The sequence below is a fragment of the Heterocephalus glaber genome, unplaced genomic scaffold (genome assembly GCF_053883595.1).
Source record: "Heterocephalus glaber isolate CG9 unplaced genomic scaffold, H.glaber_assembly_v1.0 deba00001593, whole genome shotgun sequence".
Taxonomy (NCBI): Eukaryota; Metazoa; Chordata; class Mammalia; order Rodentia; family Bathyergidae; genus Heterocephalus; species Heterocephalus glaber.
Genome location: NW_028258368.1, coordinates 4,542,133 through 4,564,007, shown reverse-complemented (window position 1 = coordinate 4,564,007; position 21,875 = coordinate 4,542,133). Strand labels below are relative to the sequence as shown.

General features: G+C 38.7%; 1 protein-coding gene across 1 annotated transcript in view; it reads left to right on the top strand.

Moving 5' to 3' along the window:
* The first annotated feature begins 359 nt into the window (after positions 1-359).
* Positions 360-21,875, top strand: part of Esr1 (estrogen receptor 1) — a 426,367-nt gene continuing 404,851 nt past the window's right edge. Inside the window, exon 1 of the mRNA XM_021237950.2 lies at positions 360-638. The gene's annotated coding sequence lies outside the window, so the exon portion shown is untranslated. The remainder of the gene's footprint in view (positions 639-21,875) is intronic.

Below are 21,875 nucleotides of genomic sequence, written 5' to 3'. Positions count from 1 at the left end.
GAAGGACTTCCTAGTCAGAGAAGCCAAACCTGTGCAGGTTACCAAGTCAAGATCCTAATAGTCAGTGACGAGAAGTGCAGTGCAGGTCCTTGAGTGGCTGCAAGAGACAGTTACAAAAATGCCTGTAGGTGTGTCCTCACCCCTGCTTTTAGCAGTAGCTAATTGCCGATGGACAAAATTTACGTGCCAAATGAAGGCTTTATTAATACTTTCTTTTCCCCAACTCAGCATGCCTGTCTAGACTTTGAACTTTATAAGGAGTACAGAGAAAATGAGCTGGATTACATAAAAGAATTTTGGGGGAGATTAACACATGACTTGCCCTTGTTAAACATCTATTTAACTGAAGTGCCATGAAAGTTTGAAGCAGGCCTAGCTGGAGCAAGGAAGGCCACCCCCTCCTCTACTATTTGAAGGAGATTTTCCAATCCCAGTCAAATGGTGGTGCTAGTTCTTTAGTTTTGAGCTTCTGCATTTCCTAATTTCATGGTCACAACAGCCTCGGAACAGCTTCTACCAAAACTGAAAATGCAGGCTCCATGCTCAGCAGCTCTCTGACGGGCAGCAAAGGTTCATGCCCCTTCTCCTGCCCTCTCTAGCACAAGAAGACAGTCTCTGAGGGACTTTCTTCTCCTCAAGTAGGTACTCCTCTATTTCTTCTTCTCAATTTCTTTTTTACTGTAATGTGCTACTGTATACAAGCAGGCTAGAACCTCAGAGCTTACCTTCCCTGCTGAAAGATGGTCATTTTTCTCTCACTGCTCCAGGGATATTTTGCAAAGTTGCTGCAAGTATGGTCACGATGTTAACACGCTCAATCTAAACTCGGTCCAGGGGAAATTCACTTTGGGAGCAATATTCAGCTGAGTCAGAGGGCAACAAGTCGACCCTGCTAGCACAGCCCTGACAGGCTGCCTCCCTGCCCCAGATAACGTATATTTACTGGATCCAGTTCCAGCCATCAGACACTGCAGGGCTGAAATGTGTTGGAATTTTAGAAGTTCATAATCGGACTGATCTTGAACTAGCTTGAACACTGCCTCTTTTCTTAATCTTTCGTTCCATAACTTATGGGAGTTTGAACTAAGCAATCTGAATGAGCCATTTTTTGTCTCCCGAGGGCAGACAAGTTTTCTGAAAAGCTATGCAATCTAGCAATCCAAGAATGAGACATCCTGTCTTGTCTTGAAATTTCTCATGATTTTAGGCAAATTCTTTTGATTCCTGCTGTCCTGGTTTTCTCTATCTGAAAAGCACTAGTGATGACTTTGCGGCATGATCATGTACACATGAAGGACTGTACCACGTATACAGGGGGCGATTCCTGCAGTGATGCGGTAGTCACAAAAGGCAGGGCTGGAGGATACTTTCATTTTGGCCAGAGGAATGCCGCCCATTTCAGGAAACATTCGTTAAGTTGTCAGTTTCATGCTTGCTCAAGAAGCTAAGCAGTGTTTGTTCTCTATGGCATGTCCACAGAAGGCAACATGATCAAAACAATTTTTAAGAAAGAGTTTACTTAATGTAAGGGTTGGGCTTAATTGGGAATTGTGATCATGGCACTGATTTCTATCCCAAGATGCCAGCTTTTGATGGATTTTAGGGTCAGATTGAATAGGCTTACAGAGCACCTTCAGGTATGAGGTTGCTGGGAAACTCATCTGATTTTGGATGTGAGATAGATAGATAGATAGATAGAACTTAGAAATACTAGGTAGAAGGCTTTTGAGCTAAATCTTAAAATGCACAGTCAAAAGAAATTCAGAAGGAGAGGAACTTCTGAGCTTTTGGGTTCAGTCTATTTCTATTTTAAAAAAGCAAATATTAGCTTCAGCTTTGTTAACATCTCATGAAGAATTCCACTAGGCCTTGGCACACAGGATATGATACCATCCATAGGGGTTGGATACAACACTGTGGAGGTTGTTAGATTTTCAAAGAAATTAGAAATAATAACATAGATATCAGAGAGACGGTATGCAAAAATGAGCAGATTTTTGAATATAAGTGCAAGGATTATATTTATTAGCAGGATGTTTTTCTTAGACATTGAGAGATATTTGTTTTGTTTTATTGCTCGTGACAGTCAAGGAAAGGAAAAAGCTCATGTGTCTTATACTTGGAGTGAGAGCAAAATCAAAGTTTCCTTTTATTTTAATGAATTGTACTGTGCATCTTCAATGAATTGTGTTGTGCAGCCTACGATTTGGAGAAAGCTATTCTCTACCTTCTCCTGAAACACTCACTCTAAGCCACCATGCAATAGAAACACACTAGGTAGGTGCCTGCTAAACATTCTTACATGGTTATCCTCCAGGATTGTCCCAGTATTTGTATTCAGTGAGCCCAGCACTCAGAACCACTGCCTGGGCTCAGGCCCTGTGTGTGAGCTGTAGTTTGCTCTGAATAGAGAACAACTCTGTTCTATGGTCACAGGTGAGCTACAAAGAAAACTGGGCAGGAGAGAGAGTGACCCACTCTGAGAAGTAAAACTCACAGCATTTGCTTCGTGGATGGCGATTGAAGTATCGTCCTGCCTGTCCACCTTTACCAGGGATCGTCTCTATCTTAATCCCTAAGAAAGAAACGCCAGCAGGGAAGGCCCTCCCTCCTTGCCCCAGGGTCTAAAAAAGTGCTATTTTAAAATGAAGGCCCTTAAAGGTGGCTTTTGCTGAAGCCCGTGATGATGATGGTGTGTCTGCCTTCAGGGCAGCATCCCAGTAGACTTCTTCCATGTGTGAGTTTCACGGTTCTTTCTACGGAGTATAACATTTTTCTCCCTGAAAGTCTGTGACTCTTTTAGAAGCTGAAGAGCCTTGTACCCCTAAAAATTTTTTTTTGCTATAAAGCTTATACCTCTTCTCAGGATTTTCACCACTGATGATTCTTTAGTGACGAGTCAGACACAAATCCATGGGAGACAACTAATTCCAGGCCTCAGCTCCCACCACTTCCTAGCTGTGCAATTCAGGCAAATTATTTTGCCTCTGATCTAGGATTTCTTGTCTGCAAAGTAGAGGTACCAACATAGCTATCAGATACAATTATATGGAATAAATGAGATTAAACCATTCATTAAACTTCTTGTAAATATTAAACAAATGCAAGTACATTAAGCAAGTGTTAGAAACTTTATATGAGAAGTTGTTTTCATTCCAAGCCTAGTATAATGCCTGGTGCTCAATAAATGATGGTTGAAAAGTGAATAGAATCCAAAGTCATCACTGTATCTGGAGCTGATGTCCATGTGACCGTACCTGGGGATTTTCCTTGAAACATAAAAAATGGTGAGTCCATCCAGCTGAGCAATCCACCTTCTGAGGTGCTAGTACTTTTGTAATAAGCACAGTATTGAAAGAGAAGACCTAGAAACTTTCAATGTCTTTCCTATTCTCCTTTGTGCCTGTAAGGGTTGTGTCATCCCTTTGTGCTGAGAAAGGTAGTAAGGAAGATCCTGCTGGGATGAGCATATCATAAACTTGTTACAAATGCTTCACATTTGTTTTTACACCAGAATAGTATTTTGAGGGATTGGAGAGTAGCTCAATGGGAAGGCATATGCTTAGCATTCATGAAACCCTGGGTGCAATCCTCAACACTGCCAAAAGAAAGGCATTTTTCTTTGTTGGGCAAAAAAAAAAAAAATCAGTCCACATACACATAGATTTATGTGTTAAATTTCTAACTCACTGTGACAGCACAGACCAGAGATAGCGTCTATCACTGGCCCCACATATGTGTAGTGCCCACGAGGTAGCAATAAACTGAAGCCACATTAGCACTTAATGTTTGGAGAACTCTTGTTTTGTGCGATGCTTTTTCTGGGTATTGTCACATTTAATCCTCACATCAACTACAGATCATAACTATGATTCTCATTGTACAGGTGATGAAACCAAGGTTTTGTAAAATGGGATGATGTGTTCCACATTATGCAGCTTCATAAATGACAGCCCTAGGCCTAGCAGATGAGCTTCTCTAATTCTCAAGTCCATGTCCTCAGCCATTACTTGCTAGAGTGTTGGTTCCCAAAGTTTCTAATCCATATGAACTTTGCCTTGGAGAAACAGGCTGAGCTCATGGGAAATACTACACCCTCTCTAACCCTCAGTATTTTTTTTTTGGTCCTGGGAATTGAACTCAGGACCTTGTGCTTCTGAGGTAAGTTTGGTGTCACTGAGCTAAATCTCTGACCCCCCTCAGCTCTTTATTTGCAAAATGTTAGTAACAATATATGACTTAAGGAAGCTTTGTGGCTATTGATTAGGATTAAATCAAGTAGTGTCTGTAAAGGAACTTTGTGAAAAAATTCACTTTTATCAAATGCAAATTGTCATATGAAATGCATAAATTATTGCTCAGCTACATGTAAACTCTTGTTACAAAGTGAGAGAGGGCAGCCTGGGTGTGTTGCTAGAAACCAGGTATGAGAAGTGAGTTGATTTCTGTTTCAGAAGAGCTGACGGTGTGCAGAGTGGTGGTAGTGCCAGTGGAGAAAGTCTTTGAACCCCACCATGTGACAAGCTTGCTTTTGAGTTCAGGGGTGGATGAGTGGGATTTTGGAAGGGAGATGGTAATCTTCTCCCTGGCACATCTTTGCAGCCTTAGGGGATGCTTTGTGATTTATCTGAAGAAGACAAGCTCCTAGGAGCTTGCTGGAGTCAAACCATGAAGGTTCTTATTGGTCATACAACTGGACCTTCATTGTCCTCACCACAGCCTTCAGCAGCTGAACTTGGCTTTAGCCTCTCATTGAAAGCTATCACCATCTCTCAATTCTTTGGTGTTTCCTGCAAAGAATGGATACAAGTGGGGCACAGTTTTCCAGCTGCCCTTTTCTTGGTGCCTCAATGACAATACCCAGGCCCTTTGTGGTTACTGCCAATCATAAGGAGGAAGAAGCAGGCCACAACAAAATGACAACAAGCCTGGGGAACTTTCCAAGTGTAAGTAGACTTGTTATGTCTTTGGTCCTTGTGGTTCCTGCTTTTCACTGGAGATAGCAGTGTGGCCCTGGCCTTTTGATATTTCTTGGTCTGCAGAGCTCATCAAGCCATTTTCTTGTTCAGTGGCCTGCAGTGAAGCTCCCTGGCTCCCCCAGGCTGGTTCAGAAGAACCCATCACAGACCTCCTACAAATGGGTGATCTGCATTTCTCGGGCACTTCCTCTTTCTGCTGTTTATAAACATCATCTCATTGGGATATTTCCTTTCAGAATTTTGATAAAGACACCAGGAAATCCACAAGAAATTTGTGTTTGTCTGACAGAAAGCAATTGTCTTTGACGCTACTTTTTATTACAATCATTCATCAAGATTCATTTTCTTAAAATTGTAGAAAGAGACTTAATAAAGATGATTGCATCATATGTAATAATTCATTTTAATTAATATCTTTTACATTATAGCTATGCTACAAATACAGATATAAATTTCTTTCTTTTTTGCTGTGTTTGAAAATCCTACCATGCATTGAATTTTACTAAGGATATTTAGGGATTAAGTTTACTTAATCAATTTATCCCATATCATTACATTCTTTTCCTAATTTCATTTAGGAAAGAGTGATAATTACAAACCCTGCTATATTCATTAAGCTCTGTCCTGGAGACTTTGTTCCCAACCAGACTGCACATTCTTCAGGAGCAATGGTGGGGTGTTGTTGAGGTTTGCGCCCTTAAGCTTGTATGATTATAGATACCTAACTGTGATGTCAGCTACATATCTATTGTGTTCAACTGAGCCTGACATATTCCTCAATCCCTAGACATTCTCTACCAGGTATGGTCAGTTAGGCACATATTATGACATACAACTATTGCATAAAAACTGTCACATATACTTTATATCATAACATTAGGTAATATGATAAAGTGGAATGAGTGCACTGAGGGTGATGAGCTCCATGCTGTGGGTATGGGGGGAGTTATTTCCGGTTGGCACAGGGTGGTTTCAGGCAAAAGTGACCGCCCACCTTGATATTGGAGGATAGACAATGTTTCCCTGGGAAGATGTAAAGAAAGGGAAGAGTATAAGCAAAAGACAGGGGAAGAGGGCTTGGGGAACCCTTAGCCAGGAATACAGATAAGAAATGTGTAGAGGGGTGGTGAAGGAGAATTTAAGATCGGAGAGTTCAATGTTATTTTAAGGAGCTTTGACTTCATAGTATAGGCATTAAAGATCTTGGTGCAGGAATGACATAATGCCTTAACTTTAAGAAAATAATGTGTAAATTGAAGTTTTCAGGTGAAGAACAAGTACGTTAATTAGGAGGTGATTGGAATAGTTCAAGGGTAGTGAACTATTAATTTAAATTAAATGACTTACATTGAACAATTTAACAAATCTTCTAAGACTTGATTTTTGAATCATAATTGTTTAGGGTTGTAGAGATTTTGTTTCAAAAATGACTAGTGGACAAAGAAGTGAGATGGAAGTCAAAAGATATTACTCTGTCACTGATGTGCTTAGTAAACAAGCCTCCCACTCTGTCTTTCCAACTGTAAAATGGGTTTAACAACTGCCTAATATCTGCATTAAATACTAAATATTAGAACTTTGGAAAAAAACACACCTTGAATGTGTAAAATCGTATTTAATCAGAATATTTTTATAATAAAATTATTTTAACTGAACAGGATATAGATTTATAAGAAAATAGTTCATGTGCCTTTTAGATTAAGATTATTAAAATTTCTGTATAGTTATTAAATAGGTACTGAGCAAATCTTTGATTTTTTTTTTTGGTACCAGGGTTTGAACTCAGGACCTTGTGCCTGCGAGGCAGGTGGCAGAATTACTGAACTAAATCCCCAGCCCTAAATCTTTGATTTTTTTTTCAGAGAATTATTGTAAGTCAATTTTATTTTATTTTAAATTTTATTTTATTGGTACATTTTAGGTATGCAATATAATGATATTCATCATTGGAAATTTGCACCTTTACATAGTCTCTCTTGGTTCTTATTTTTTCCCCTTCTCCTGCCCTCCCTTCAACCCCTCCATCCCTCCCTATTTACAAAGACTTTGTTTCCATTTTTTCATTTTCTCATATTAATTCCATTCCCTTCTTTCCTTTCCCCTACCTCTCCCACTTCCCCTTCTCCTTTGCACCTTTTCTTCCTATTTCACATTATCTATTATACCTTTTAGTCTTTATTTACACTTTGTCAGTTTCTCACACTAGAGAAACTATTCGGTATTTACACGTGTGTCCTGTTTATTTCACTTAAGAGTATCGCCTCAATGTGCATCCATTTAGCTATAAATGTCTCTAATTTCTCATTTTTTATGGCTGAGTAGTACTCCATTTTATAAAAAACCCACATCTTCTTTATCCAGTCTCCAGTTGATGGGCATTTGGGCTGCTTCCAAGTTTTAGCTATTATAGACTGTGCTGTTATGAACATGGGTACACATATATCACTGTGGCATGATTCTTTTAATTCTTTGGGGAAGATACCCAGCAGGGGAATAGCTGGGTCAAATGGGACTTCCAGTCCTAGTTCTTTGAGGTATCTCCATACTGATTTCCACAGTGGTTGAACCAGCCTACACTCCCACCAGCAGTGGAGCAGGGTTCCTCTTTCCCCACAGCCCTGCCAGCATTTGTTATTGGTTGATTTCATGATAGCAGCCATTCTTTCTGGAGTGAGGTGGAATCTCAGCATTGTTTTCATTTGCATCTCTCGAATGACCAGTGATGTTGACGAGACAACCCACAATGTGGGAAAAAATCTTCACCTGCTGTTCCTCAGACAAAGGTCTACTATCTTGAATCTATAAAGAACTTAAAAAAAATCAGACCTCCCAAATTTAAAGACCCAATCTGAAAATGGGCATCTGAAATGAACAGACATTTCTCAGACAAAGAAGTAGAAATAGCCTAAATCTTTGATTTTTGAGGCCTCCTAAGGTGGTTGAAAATAGCGGACTGGGGGAACTGATGTTCTCTGTGGCTGTAGCATTCTGTGATTCTGCAGTTCTTATGTTAAACAACCTTCATTTAGATGGGGGGTTGAGATACTATCATAAGCACAATAAAACCCATAGGTTTCTGGCTGGGAGTAAAAGACATATGGTCATCATTTCATTGATTCAGGACTCTTTTTCAAAGACTGATAGCTCTTTTCACTCTCAAAATGCTTTACTCTATGGCAGTGGGGAACTGAATCCAGTGATTTCAGAGTAGAGGGGAGGAGGATTGTGCTTTCTCTCCTCCTTCCTTTTCTTCTAAGGAGAGGTAGAAGGTGAGGGTGACAATTGCAAAAAGAGAAAAGGCAAGGAGTTACTGGGGTGGGGATTGGGAGAAAAGGCCAAGTGTACTCAATACTTTTAATTTCAGTAACAATAAATTTCCAGTGCCCAGGGTGTGCTCCTGAGAGTGTTATGTGGTGGCTAATATCTAGCCTTTGTGTCTCGAGCAAAGAAGTACAGGGAGAGGGTGATATCCAACTCTTCAGCAGGAAGAACATTGCTTGTGGTGGTTGGGTATTCTATTCCTCAAGCAGAAAGATAGTTCAAGCCTCGTTTGTAACAAAAAGATTCGTAGTAAAATGTTTTCTAGGAAAGGAAAAGCCAGAGAGCAGAGGTCTGCTTACTGTGGCATTCATGTTGCACAAGCAGTATTAAGTAGTTGAGTATTAATCATTTAGAATAGTTCACAAATTATTTGTGTTCAGACTACACAGAGCTCTAGTTTCACTGCTCTTTCACCATCTGGATTCTGTCCATTTTACTCCTCCCTCAGCACTCGGAATAGCAGTAAAATTTAAATGTGCCAATTTTCTCCTTGTCAGCAGCCATGGTAATATGTTCAGTAGGGGAGAGGATTTATTTTGTTACAAGGAGGCTTTGGGATTATCCAAGGCTTTAATTTGTTGGTGGGATTCCTAGAATCCACTACCACTGATACTAAAGAATTGGGTACATGAGATAAGTTTGTAAACCTACAAAAGTGTAGTGAATATGGGCTGCACTTGACTTCATTATCTAGTTCTCTAGTTCTAAATTTATTGCTAGTTTTATTTATCAAACTTATTCTCAGAGGAGTGATATTTGCTGTGACCACAAGGAAACATCTGTGAGCTTAAATTGTAGAGGCAGATAGCCAGTTAGAACATTTGGCATAGAAAGCTTAAGATCACAGAAGGGAAAAATTAATCAAAGAAGTCCTCAAAACTATTGAGAAGGCAATGAAGAAAAATGTCATATCACTAACACACTGAAATACTGAGTTCATATGAAGAAATGTCAGAATCCATGATGAATCAACTAAGAGTGCCATATCCTGGTAAGTTTGAAAGTGAATGTCAATCTGACTACAAGGATTTATGGTAGCTTATATAATGGAATCCTGCTTCCTAAGAGATCAAAGGGAAAGGCTGGCTCTTTCTTCATCCATTCTCTTAGGCCAAGCCTACCCGGCAGGAGCCAAGTGGAGAGCTGAGTGATTATCTGAAGTGGGCAGTGGAGATGGCCATGCTAGATAGTCAGAAAGTCACGGTGGAAGGAAAACGTTGGCTGAAAATAGGACAAAGAGTGAGGGTAACATGTCATAGAACTTGGTCAGTGTCCCACAGTCCAGATTTCCTGAATAACAGCCAATTCTTCGCTCCAAGTAGTCATTTAGTACTAGACTAAAAGACTAGGGTAAAAAAAAAACAACAAAGAAGTTCATTACCAAGTTGTTGCATGTTTGTGCAAAATTTCTTCATATCTGTGTGATGATCTGTGACATGAATTCTGAGTCTTTCCAGGGAGTGAATTTCACTATTTGAGACTAATGGACTGAAGTGATGGAGGAAGCCTACATAATCTGATGTAAAACCAGGAGGGTTCTTTTACTGTCCCATTTATTGTTGAATGTTATATTTAATTAGTTTTCTATTCCCCGCCATAGTGTATGGTAATGATGTGCTCTTAGCTTTCCCATTTCCTCATGTGGCAATTTCTGCCACATGGGAACATGAGAAGAAAGTATACAAACCCACTAGAATAGGATTTGCATTACTTTTGGTTAAAAAAATGACCAAAATCTCAGAATCAGTGTGGTGTTTATTTTCTTCTATTTGACATGGAATCCCTAAACTACTTCAAGTAGATGTTTCCCAGTGTTAACGTATAGCTATCCATCCACTGTCCCCTATAAATATGTCAGTGTGTACCTGCTAATCCTAACGACTCCTTATACAATGTTGGACTTAAAGCTAAGAACAAGTTTATCTCCCCACTGTATGATCTCTTGTCCATGGAGAGCCATGACAAGCATTTTAGAAACAATTAACTTAGGACCTTTTTTTTTTTGAGCATGGACTATTTGAACCCTCTACTAAAAATGCTCATGAATTTTTTTTTTTGGTACTAGGGATCGAACTCAGGACCTTGCACTTGCCAGGCAGGAGTGGCACCACTGAGCTACATCCCTGGTCCCCCATGAAATATCCTTGAAACACTCCAGGGAGTCTATTGAGATACTTATGATAAAGTAAAAATTCAAGAAGAATTTTACATGCAAGTAAAGATTAAGAAAGTTGTTGTATAGTAGTAATAGGATAAAGCTGTGTATTAGGTGGAATTGTTGACGCCTTAAGAAGTTGTTGTATAGTAATAAGATAAAGCTCTGTATCGGGTGGAACTGTTGATTCCTCACTTGCTCTGTTCAGTGACTACATTTCCCATAATCTATCGTTGACTGAATGTCTGGCAAAAACCATAGGACACAGCTGTAGCAGGTACACTGTATTGCTGAGCACATACAGTACTTTGAGATACTATGGGCTAGCAGTTTTTTCTCTAAAGGCAAATGGAGCTATAGTCATCCCAGGGACCAGAGTTGATGTAGTGGGTTATGGCCTGTGCGTATGATTAGATGCTTGCTAATTATATCAATGGCAAATAGCTAATTTAGCTAATTATATCAATGGCAAATAGCTAATTTAGCTTCATACAAGAATATGGTCGAGTTTGATCTGAGAAAACAAGTAAAACATTGAGTCTATGTTGCCTATTGATAAGTGAAACTGTTCTTATTTTTAATCACCTTGTTTCATTTAAGTGGGGGACCAAACTAGCTTTCATAAGGGAAACTTTGGAAATCACCCATATTACTCTTTCCCAGAAGGAAGATGTAAACCAGAAAGATATAAACACAAAAATCATTTGATATTGTTCATGATACTAATACCAAATTTCAGTATAGCTTTTCTCCAGAAAGGATGAAGATATTGATCTCAATTGAACCACGACTGAGGTATGCGTGAACATACTAGTTTCCTTTTTCCGTCTCCTGGCTTCTTCCATAAATACATAAAACCTAATTTGGACATCATTTTGGGGAATGAGTTTTCATTTAACTTCTTTGATTATCAAGCATGCATTTCCAGGGGCTTAGCAGCACACTTACTGTCTGACAAGAAGTCTGTGTGTGCTCCTTGAGTTGAAATAAATGATCTAAAAAAATCTCTCGCATACATTGGTTGAAATGTCTTTACATGTTATCAGGGAGATGAACCAACTTATATGAAATGCTCAATAGCTCACTGTAAATACAGAAAACCCCAAAAATGTCCTCCAGCTTTTAAATTTCGTTCTCCCCCCCATAGCTGTATCATAGCTCCTAATAAGTGAAAACATTTTCTTACTTGAATTTCATAAACTCTTTCTCCTTTTGCCAAATGGTGTGCTGGTAGTATGAAGCGAAATAACAAATGTGCATTTAATTTAACCCTAAAATAGGAGAACATATTCAGAATATAGACATTAAAGATTCAGTTATTTTCTTAAAAATAGAGACATGATTCTTACATTCTCAACAATTAGGAAATCTTTTTATTGAATTTAACTCTTCAAAGGGACAGCAGTTTCATACAAGAGGGGAGAGGTCAATTAGGTTGGACAAGCAGCCAGTTCACTTGTGTTGTGGGCACCAAAAAATCACATCATTTTTTATTCATAATTTAAAAGAGAAAACAACTCATTGAAGTTCAAGTTCAGTTCTTATTTCTTCCATAGAACATTTTAAAACCAGTTCACAAACCTCTTGGCAAACCATGCCTACTATTTCAAAGGAAGTACAAATTATCACCATTGCCTAGAAGCCAGCTTGAGAGGCTGTGTTTATTTTGTGAATCTAGAAGCAGGCAAGTGATATGAAATATTAAAAGCCCCTCTGATTTGTAAATACAATGCTAACCTTCAAAATGTTCAGAAGCAGAAGAAGACTGAGTCAATTGAATAATATGTGGTTTATTTTTATGTGCCCTGCCCTGCCCAGATTGCAAGGGATGGGTGGGTGTGGACCCAGGGATGCTGGAGAACCAATCTTGACCCTCTGAAGGTCCAGATTGGCATATTTTGCTGAGCTTCGCAACTTCTTAACTGCAGAAATGGGCAGTTTTGGTGAAGTATTTCAGGAAAGCTTTTGGTTAGATCTTGGCTATCCTACTCTCTAGGAAATGAAAGATTCCAGGCAAAGACTTTACTTGGTGACTAACCAAATTGTTAAATAATACTACCAGTTCTAGGCTTAGTCACTGTCCTCAAATGTGCCATGGGACTGATCTGGCCAGTCTTCTGAGACCAGAGATGAGGAACTGTCACTGGGCACTCAGAACCCTTACAGCCAAGTCTATAAGGTCATGGATAGCTGCAGGCTGTCACCCCCTACCCACCCCTCAAACTTCCCTGGCTCATGAATTTAAAACAGGTATAGTCCTAATGCCTCTTTTAAGAGTCCAGCAGCTGCAAGTCAGCTCTCATGTGAATCACGGAAGAGCTATGGGGATGACTTCTGTGGCTTTGTCCTTCCAAGAAGACCGTGCCTGTGGCTATTTACCAGCTCAGTGGAGACAGCTAGTTTGATTCTTCTTCTGGATAGCAAGGAGAAAGAGGGTGAACAAAAAAGAAGGAAAGAGTTTTAACAAAAGCAAAAGTCTTGCTGGGGGTGAGAAAATAGGGAAGTCAGTGCAAATTCTGGGATTGTGGCTCCTACACCATTGTTCAAGCACTGTACTCCTTCTAATCACCCTTTCTATGTCCCTAAGCCCTTAGCAGTCCCTGAGGGGTCTTGCACTCTCTGTCTTTCTTTTAAGGTCCTGGATCATTGGTTGGTTATCCCAGAAAGGTAAAGGTTGTACTGTTGCTGGGACTTTGAAAGAGATCTGGAACCAAACCAGTGAGATTCTAGGCGACACTGAACTCAGGGATCATTGTACATCTACTCAAGTAATGTGTGTCACTTCCTTCCCATCAGCAGAGTCATTCTCTCCCATTTTTGCTGCCTATTTATCAACAGTCCCAGACATCAGTGCTCCTCCCATTCTCAACTATATTTGACTCTGTTAATATTAAATGTTGGTCTTGCATAAAAATAATCTAAGACCTAAAAAATAAGATTTGTAAAATGTACTTTAGTAGGTTACTGCCATGCCCAAAGTGGGGCTGTGTCCCCATTTTTTAAAAAAGAGCAAATTCTCAGGTTACAGAAGTCAGTTCTTGAAAGTCTTATTTTTTATGGCCTACTACTCATACCTGGAGTCAGTGGGTTCGGTCAAGTAGTTAATATAATGACAATAATTTTTATACATTCACCCATCACATTATTTGGTAGTACTTCGTGCTTTTCTGAGAATAAAACTCCTTTGGTCATTACAACAGTGGGTGGCTGTGTGTCCACTTTCAGAGAAGCAAACCAAAGCTCAGAGAAATCAAAGAATTTGCTAATCAGCACCTAGCTGCTAAGCGGTATGATCAAATTTGAACTCAGGACAATACATAGGATCTTGGCCGCTGTAAGTATGGGTTTCTAGGTTATGAAATCAGGCAAAACAATTCGATGCTGGAGGAAATACAGAAGTAGTATGAAGGAAAGATCTCTTTCCAGAAGGAGCTTGTAATCTATTCAAATAAGAAGCTCAAATTTCCACTTTAAAATCCTATTTGCAAACTTAGTATATGGGACAGATCCCTATGATTTCCTCTTTTTACTGTTTTGAACTTGTCCACTCAAGTCAAGAACTCTGAGTATGAGCCTTTTCAGGGCCTGGACTATGGCTTTTCTATATTTTATCATCATATGAGTACATTTTCCTGCCTATAAATGACACTCAATAGAATTGACTTAATATATATCTATATATCTATATCTATATATCTAGACCACTTTTACTTAGCAAAAAAGATAACAGGTAATGATTAGCTGACCAATGTATTCCTTTATTGAGCTCAGTTTCTATGCTGACTTCTTTGCCACTAGTGCAAATGTGTCACCACCAGATTTGGTCTCAAACCAGAGAAGTGAAGGAGCCCTCTCACCAGTAATCCTCCTCCACGCATCAGTTTTGGTTTCCTAAGTGTGTCATAGGTTTTGGTAAACATTATTTTGGGTGTTTTAGAAACTCATGAATGGAAGGGATGACTCATGTAGAAAGGCTGGCAGAGGGAAGGGTAATCCACATAATTGGTAAATCACACATGAATAATCAAGAACTGACTACAATATAACAATGTGTTCATTTCCACTAATAAATAAGCTACCATTATGTTCCTTCATTCTCTATTTGTGACAAATTATTTCTCTACTGTATTTCCATTCTTCCTATACCTATTTACTGTGCTTTCTCCCAGTTTTGACTTTATCTTATCGCTTTAATTTTATCTCTAATTGCAACTCAGCAAGTATATTCTGATATTGTTTATTGCCATTCCTGTCTTTAGGTCAGGTAGCAAAAGAAAGGGGCTTCTTTTATTAATTTATCAGTCTGGATATGTGCTAACAGGAAGCCCAAAGCACACTTTGATTATGGTTGATGGAGTCTGAAAGGTTCAGCTTGGTTTATTAAATTGGTTTTGGCTTGTCTGCATAATAGTGGCACATAGCTAATTACACTAGTTTTCTGTTCGTATTGTTGACCTGGTAGGTAATAATAAATAAGATGGAGCAGAATGTTCTATCTAGTCTGAAGCTGTATGCAAACAATAAGTGGAAACCTTAGTCATCTGGAATCCTGGGTTACATGATGCCACAGAAAGCCAGACAGTAGGAGCTGGAATCAGGACATACATGTATATATCCTTGTCTACATTTTCTTCCCATTGAAACACTCAGCTATTGTTTTGGTTCCTATTTAAATAATAATGTGCTATCACCCATCAACGTGTAAATAACATTTCATTACTAATTGTGTATTGAAAAGTTCTACAGAATAATTTCTTGAGTTTTACTCAGCCTGAACACGCACAGGACATTTCTTAAAGTTACTTTGGCAACTGAAAGGTTTGGGTAGTGTGCTTTAAAGAAATCTGCCCGTGTTTCTGTTGCTCTTTCATCAGTCCCACTGGGCCCTAGGGTAAAGCTGCGGTGTGGAATCCTAATTTGTTTATCAGAAGCAAAAGCCCTTCTAAAGGAAGGTGGGAAGGGAGAAGGAGGGAAGAAACGAGTGTTTACTTTGTTGGGTTTTCAGGTCCACTCCGGGTAGATTTCGTGGGATAAGAACAAAGCTTACTGGTTGTCCTTTCTGTGCTCATGAGCACACAGAGCACACCAGGTCCTTCTGAGTGAGTGGTTTGTCTTCACACACCATCACCTGGCCTTGTGCAGCAAATATAATTCTTTCTACCCAGGAGCAGAAACGAGAGAAAACATGGAGGAAGCATTTCCAACATTGAGCTCTCAGTCCAAAACCATAGAAATCTACTCTATGTGGAGATCTGGAGAAATAAGTTATGCATGTTTGGTAGAGGTAATGTGAGAAGCAGCGCTGCTGGGATTGAGTCATAGGAAGGTTTTCTGGGCAGCCTCTATGCCCAACTGCATACTCGGGAGATTCAGCCTCGAAACACGAGGGTTTGTAGTGTTCTGGGGCTTGTGAGGGCTTTCCGAGGCTGGAGGGGTCGTGGGTTAATTTAGAGGCCTGCGTGCTTCCACCCTTACCCAACCGGCAGGTGAGACGGATGTGTATTTACATTACTTGGTGTCCTACTACGTTCTCGTGCATAGAGCACTTGAGAAAGGTTCCACTTCTGATCATTTAGAATACTCTTGAAGTGCCACTCTTTCAAAATGAGAGCATTTTCTTTGTTACGCTTCCATTTAAAAACTGTTATTGTGCTTTTGCATATTGTAGAATGTCTACAAATTTTAACAAGTTTAGAAAAGAGGTAAGAATAAAAATGCAAGTAGAAATAACCCATATTCTCATAAACCACAAATAATTACTAATATTTTAGTACATTTTCTTTTGGTCTTTTTTGGTGATATGCATGTGCATATGTATATGTGTGTGCATATATATATATATGTACATACATATATGTAAAATAATATGAAAAATTTACACAGCATAATATTAATGAAAAAATCCAATATACAACATAATTCCATTTAGAAATCAAGTCACTATTTTATTTGGCTATGTCACCTTGTCTAGGAACTTATTCTATTATTAGCTATTTCTATTAATATAGTGGGTGGATTTTAATTCCTACAAATCCTTTGTTATTGTGCCAAGCATATCTTCTATTATGCTACAGTCTTTTGTTTTTGTTTTTTTCTTGGTCTTTATCCACAGTTCTTTCTTTCTCTTTGCTTCATTGGTAGACTTTCTTATTTACTGATTTCTAAGAAAGGCTACTTCTGAGACTTACACCATAAAAATAAAACTATCAATAGCTAAGAATATGTGCTAACAATGTTTGTAGTGGCATCACATTTTTTATATATTGAGGACTTTTCATAACAGAATACCTCTTTGTAGGATATTACATGAATTAAATTTTGGTAAATTCTTACTTCATGCAATTATTGAAAAGAATAAAATAGATTTACATGTCCTAGAACTTCCAAGATATATTGCAAAGTGAGAAAACCAAGATACAGAGTAACACACAAATAGAGACAGGGATCCTATGCAACTTGATCTCACATTAAAACAAAGAGACTACTCCCCCAAATATCATTGCACATGTTTGTACAGAGTCATGTAAGTGGGCAGACATGAGTAGTGGATACATATCAAGCTGGGACAGACTACCTGATATACACAGCCTAAAGGATGAAAGGTTTACCTGGGCTCGTGGTTTCAGAGAGTTTAGTTCATGGTGGGCTTGCTCCCAGGCAGAAATGTCATGGCCGAAAGATGTAGTGGAGCAAAGCTGTGGAACTCATGGCAGTCAGGAGAGAGAGAGAGAAAGAGAGAGAGAGAGAGAGAGAGAGAGAGAGAGAGAGAGAGAGCGCCAGAGCAAGAGCTGCACCATCCAAAGGCATCCCTCAGAAACCTGCTTCCTCCAACTGTGCCCCGCCTCCTAACAGCACACTCAAGTATGAGCTCATCGATGGAGGAGTCCATCAGTGAGTATAGCACCTCCATGACCCAATCACCTTTTGAAAGCCCTACCTCTGAAGATGTGAGACTTTGGGGGGATATTTTAGATGTAAATTTTAACAGTGTCCTTGGCTTATTTTGGCCCTACATAGTTGTTTTTTTTCTTATTGATTTATAAGTGACCCCTTGAATATTATAGATTCTTAAAATCATCGTATAAATTTGTGTGTATTCATCATACACATATGATGTTTTGAAATATATATACATAGTAAAATGGCTTAATCTAGCTAATTAGCATATACATTAGCATTATTTCACAAAGTTAACATTTTCTTTTTGGTGAGAACACTTAAAATCTTAGCAGTTTTCAAAATGCATATATTGCCATTAACTATAGTCACCATATCATATACTAGATCTCCTGAACGTATCCCCCCTATTTATATCCATTAACTGATACTCCCCCCAAACTCCTTGGTAACCCCATTCTGCTCTTTATTTCTGTGAGAGCAACTTTAAAAAATTCCACACATGAGTAAGATCCTGCAGTATTTGCCTTTCTGTCCCTGGCTTATTTCACTTAGCATAATGTTTTCAGGTTCATCAATGTTGTTACAAATACACTATTTTCTTTTTAAAGGCTAAATAGTACTCCATAACATATATGCCACCGTTTCTTTATCTGTTAATCCATTGTGGATACTTAGATAGATTCCATATCTTGGTTATTCTGAATAAGGCTACAATAAACATGGTACAGATATTTCCTTGACTTACTGATTTCATTTTATATGTAAATGAATGTATACATATACACGCTGGATCATATGGTAGTTCTATCTTTAATCACTTGGGAAACTTTCATCTTGTTTCCCATAGTAGTTGTACTCGTTTATGTTCTGACCAACAGTATACCATATTTGCTATGTTTTGTCTTGTAGCCATTCTAACAGTTGTGAGGTGATATTGCTTAATTTCCATTTCTCTGATTATTAATCATGTCAAACAATGACGTTGAAATTTTTCTTATTGACTTTTTTTTTGAGATAAAGTTTCGAGAGTTTCAAGGCTGCCCTTGAGCTTGCAGTGGTCCTGCCTCAGCCTCCCAAGTGCTGGGACTACAGGTGTGCACCACCTCACCTGGCTTATTATTGACTTTTTTGGTTGCATTAGTTGTTACCTTTTCTCATTGAAAATTATTCTTTGATTTTATTTTTATAATTTTCTGCCACAAAATTAAAGAGAATTATGAAATCGAATCTCTCTTCCTCTAGAGATTCTGGATTTCCTGCATTACTTTAAAAGATCTTCCTACCTTCTATATTCTTAATTATTTTTTTCTAAAAATTTTGTTTTCTCTTTTGCTAGTTTTAACATTTTGGTATTTTTTTTTTTACATCTGAAATTTATTTTTACGTAAAAGCAGAAGTTTAACTGTATTTCTTTTTATATGAATAGTCTATTATTTAAGTATCACTTGTGAAAGAAACTCTCTTTTCTCCAATAAATTAAATTATACTAGTTTTTTTTTTTTTTTTTTTTTGGTACCAGGGATCAAATTCGGGTCCTTGGCTTGCGAGGTAGGCGGTGGAACCACTGAGCTAAATCCCCGACCTATACTAGTATGTTTTTAAAGAAATTCTTTTTTGTATTCTCCTAACCTATTTTTCTATTGGCAGGTCTATGACATATTGCTTTGATCATAATAGATATATAATATATTTTAACATTGGTCACGTTTGATGTCCACCATTCATGATTATTTTTTACTTATTTGGTCTAGTTTTCAACATTAAGTTTTCCATATAAATTCTAAAAGAATTTTATGCACGTTTATTTAAAAAGAACATAAACAAGAGGAAAATGTACTTCATTTATGACTCTTATTAACATAATTTAATAGTCTAATATTCTGTGTCTTGACCACTTTGTAATAGTATCTTATGCAAGAACATGCTACATCCTTACATAGTTTAGCTCCTGTGTTAGCTTCTCCCATAGGATTAATTTTATTTAGATTGGTCTCATATCTTTCTGGCTTGCTTCTCTTAAAATAAGAATAGCTCAGTAGGAGGAAAAGAACTAGAAGGAAATGTGCATATTAAACTATTCATATTAGCTGATCTTGAATTAGTTCTGTTACTTCCACTTTTCTATACTTTCCAACTTTCCCATATTGATCATACATTCTTTTCATAGTAGTAAAGAATTAGTAACATTTATTTTTAAGATGCATGGGAACAATCATGTCTTGGAAAGTCACATATACCAGAGCCTTACATGGACTCCAATAGTCATCTCACTAGACCAGCAGCTCTCAAGGAAGACAGGTGCTGGGATGGTAGGGCTCTCTGCTGGCTGTGTGTATAAACCACACAGCATTTTCCTCCATATTCACTATTTTAACCATGGCACCTCATTGGCATCTAGTAGCACTCAGTCAACATTTGATAAATGAATGAATGCATGTCATGAAACATTACAATCGATTGTTTTAACATTGTGTGTTTAGGAAACAAGCCAAAAGTCTATTGTTTTCATACAATGAAATGGGAAAATAAAATTCAATAAAATATATTGTTGTTTGGTGAGAAAATATAAAGGATAGGCCTTCTCTTCTATGAATCAGTAGTAAGAAATTGTCCTGAGGAAGCCAGTTCACTCCAGAGACTTCAACCTGGAGGAGAGGCATACAATGTACTTACTGATACAAAGCATGAAAGACAGAGCCCTGCATTATAACCAAGAATCACATCATGTCATCTACAGTACTTAGCACTGGAATGAACACTTAGTAAGTCTTCTGGAGTATTGGCAAATTAATTAAATAATATTGAATACTTTTGGTGGTCAAAGAATTGGACTTCTCATTTTGAAAATATGCCTGAGATTTCTGCCTTTCTACTTACTACTAAAATATTGTGTTAATGGGAAAAGTTATACAAGAACAGGGGGAGACAAATTCTATCTGTCTTTGCCAGTGGGCTGGATGCAGAGGTGAGGAACGGTTTTACTACACATACGACTGAAAAATAGGTTATGGTGCCCCAGCAAGTCCCCATTGCTTGCTGACAGTTAGTAGTATCTGCTTAAATCATGCAGTTTTATTGGGCTTTAAAAATATCTTGCAGTTTGTTTCAATTTTAGGAAGGGAGAGGAGAGGGCAGGGGAAGGTGAAGGTTGCTCACCGTCCATTTGGAGGGTTTGAACTTTATTCTGCCTTTTCTTAGATGGGTCCCCTTTGCACTTCTTCCTCTTCTCTTTCTTGTCTTATTGTTTTCCTCCCCTCCTCTTAACCTGTCTTTTCTTCCTCCACATCTTTGGCGATTGATGAAACAGTTTGAATCAGTGACAACGGGAGAAAGAAGAAAGGGACCAGGCTCGCTGCTTCCTCATTACTACCTCAGTCACAATCACTCCCCTTTCCTCAAGCTCTGCCAGGCCCTGCATAATTGGCAGTCTTCATTCATTCAGCCATAAATACTGAGGTCCTGCCACATCAAGGTAGCATTCTGGATGCTCAGCACCATCCGGGAGCAGCACAGGCATGGATCTTATGAGGCTTCCATCTGAAGGTAGAGGCAGACAGGTGATGAATAATAAGCTTAACAAGTGTGTGCCAGTGTCAGAAGGTGGTAAGTGCTACAGGAAGGAGGAGAAGTAGGACAAGGAAGGTGTATGTAGAGGGAAGATGCAGGATGGTCAAAGTAATGCTCCCTGAGAAGGGAACTCTGAGCAAAGACAGGAAGGGGTTGAGGGAGTGAGACGGTGGGTATCCAGGGAAGGAGGCTCCAGGCACAAGGAAGGAAGAGCCAGTGCTAAGCCTCAAGGCAGGAGCCTTCTGTGAGGCTGGAGAATCATAGGAGAGTGGTGTGCTTGGAGCCAGCAGGGAGACAAGGTCAGAGGGGCCTCATGTGACTATAGCCTGGGAACTGCTCTTCCTTAAGGGAGTGTGGGGGGTGGGGTGGGGTGTAAAGCTTTGGATAAATTTAAGCAACAGCTTCTCCCATTTGTTTTGGTACTCTCTACACAGCACTTTCAGGTGAAAATGTGATTGGCAAACCAACTGCCACATGGTGATCTTTCCTTAGAGCTCTAGGAAAATTTGGCATGTAAATTTCTCCTTTTCCTTCACCACTAGAGAAAAGATTTATAAAGGAGTCGTGAAAAGTGTACAGTAGGTTTCTTCCACAGCTACTGAGATGGAACTGTGTTCCAGTAACCACTGAGTATATTAATGTATTTCTCTTTAGTATTAGAAGGGGTAGAAGTACTCCACTGAGTGTGCACAATCATAGTTTAGAACCATAACTTGGCTAGTTACAGGACTAAACTAATCGCTTTTGGAAAGAATGCAAGGTCAAAACTTAGTGTTTGATAATAATGTTTTGAAATGTTGTGATGTGAGTAACCATTGGCATTAATTTTATTTTGTAAGGGAAGAAAATTGAGGCCCAAAGAGGTTAAATAAGAAGTTCAAGATCATACTAAGACCTCAGAAGTGGTACATTTCAATATTCTCTCTTTTGCCTGCATACTTGGCTCTTACCTC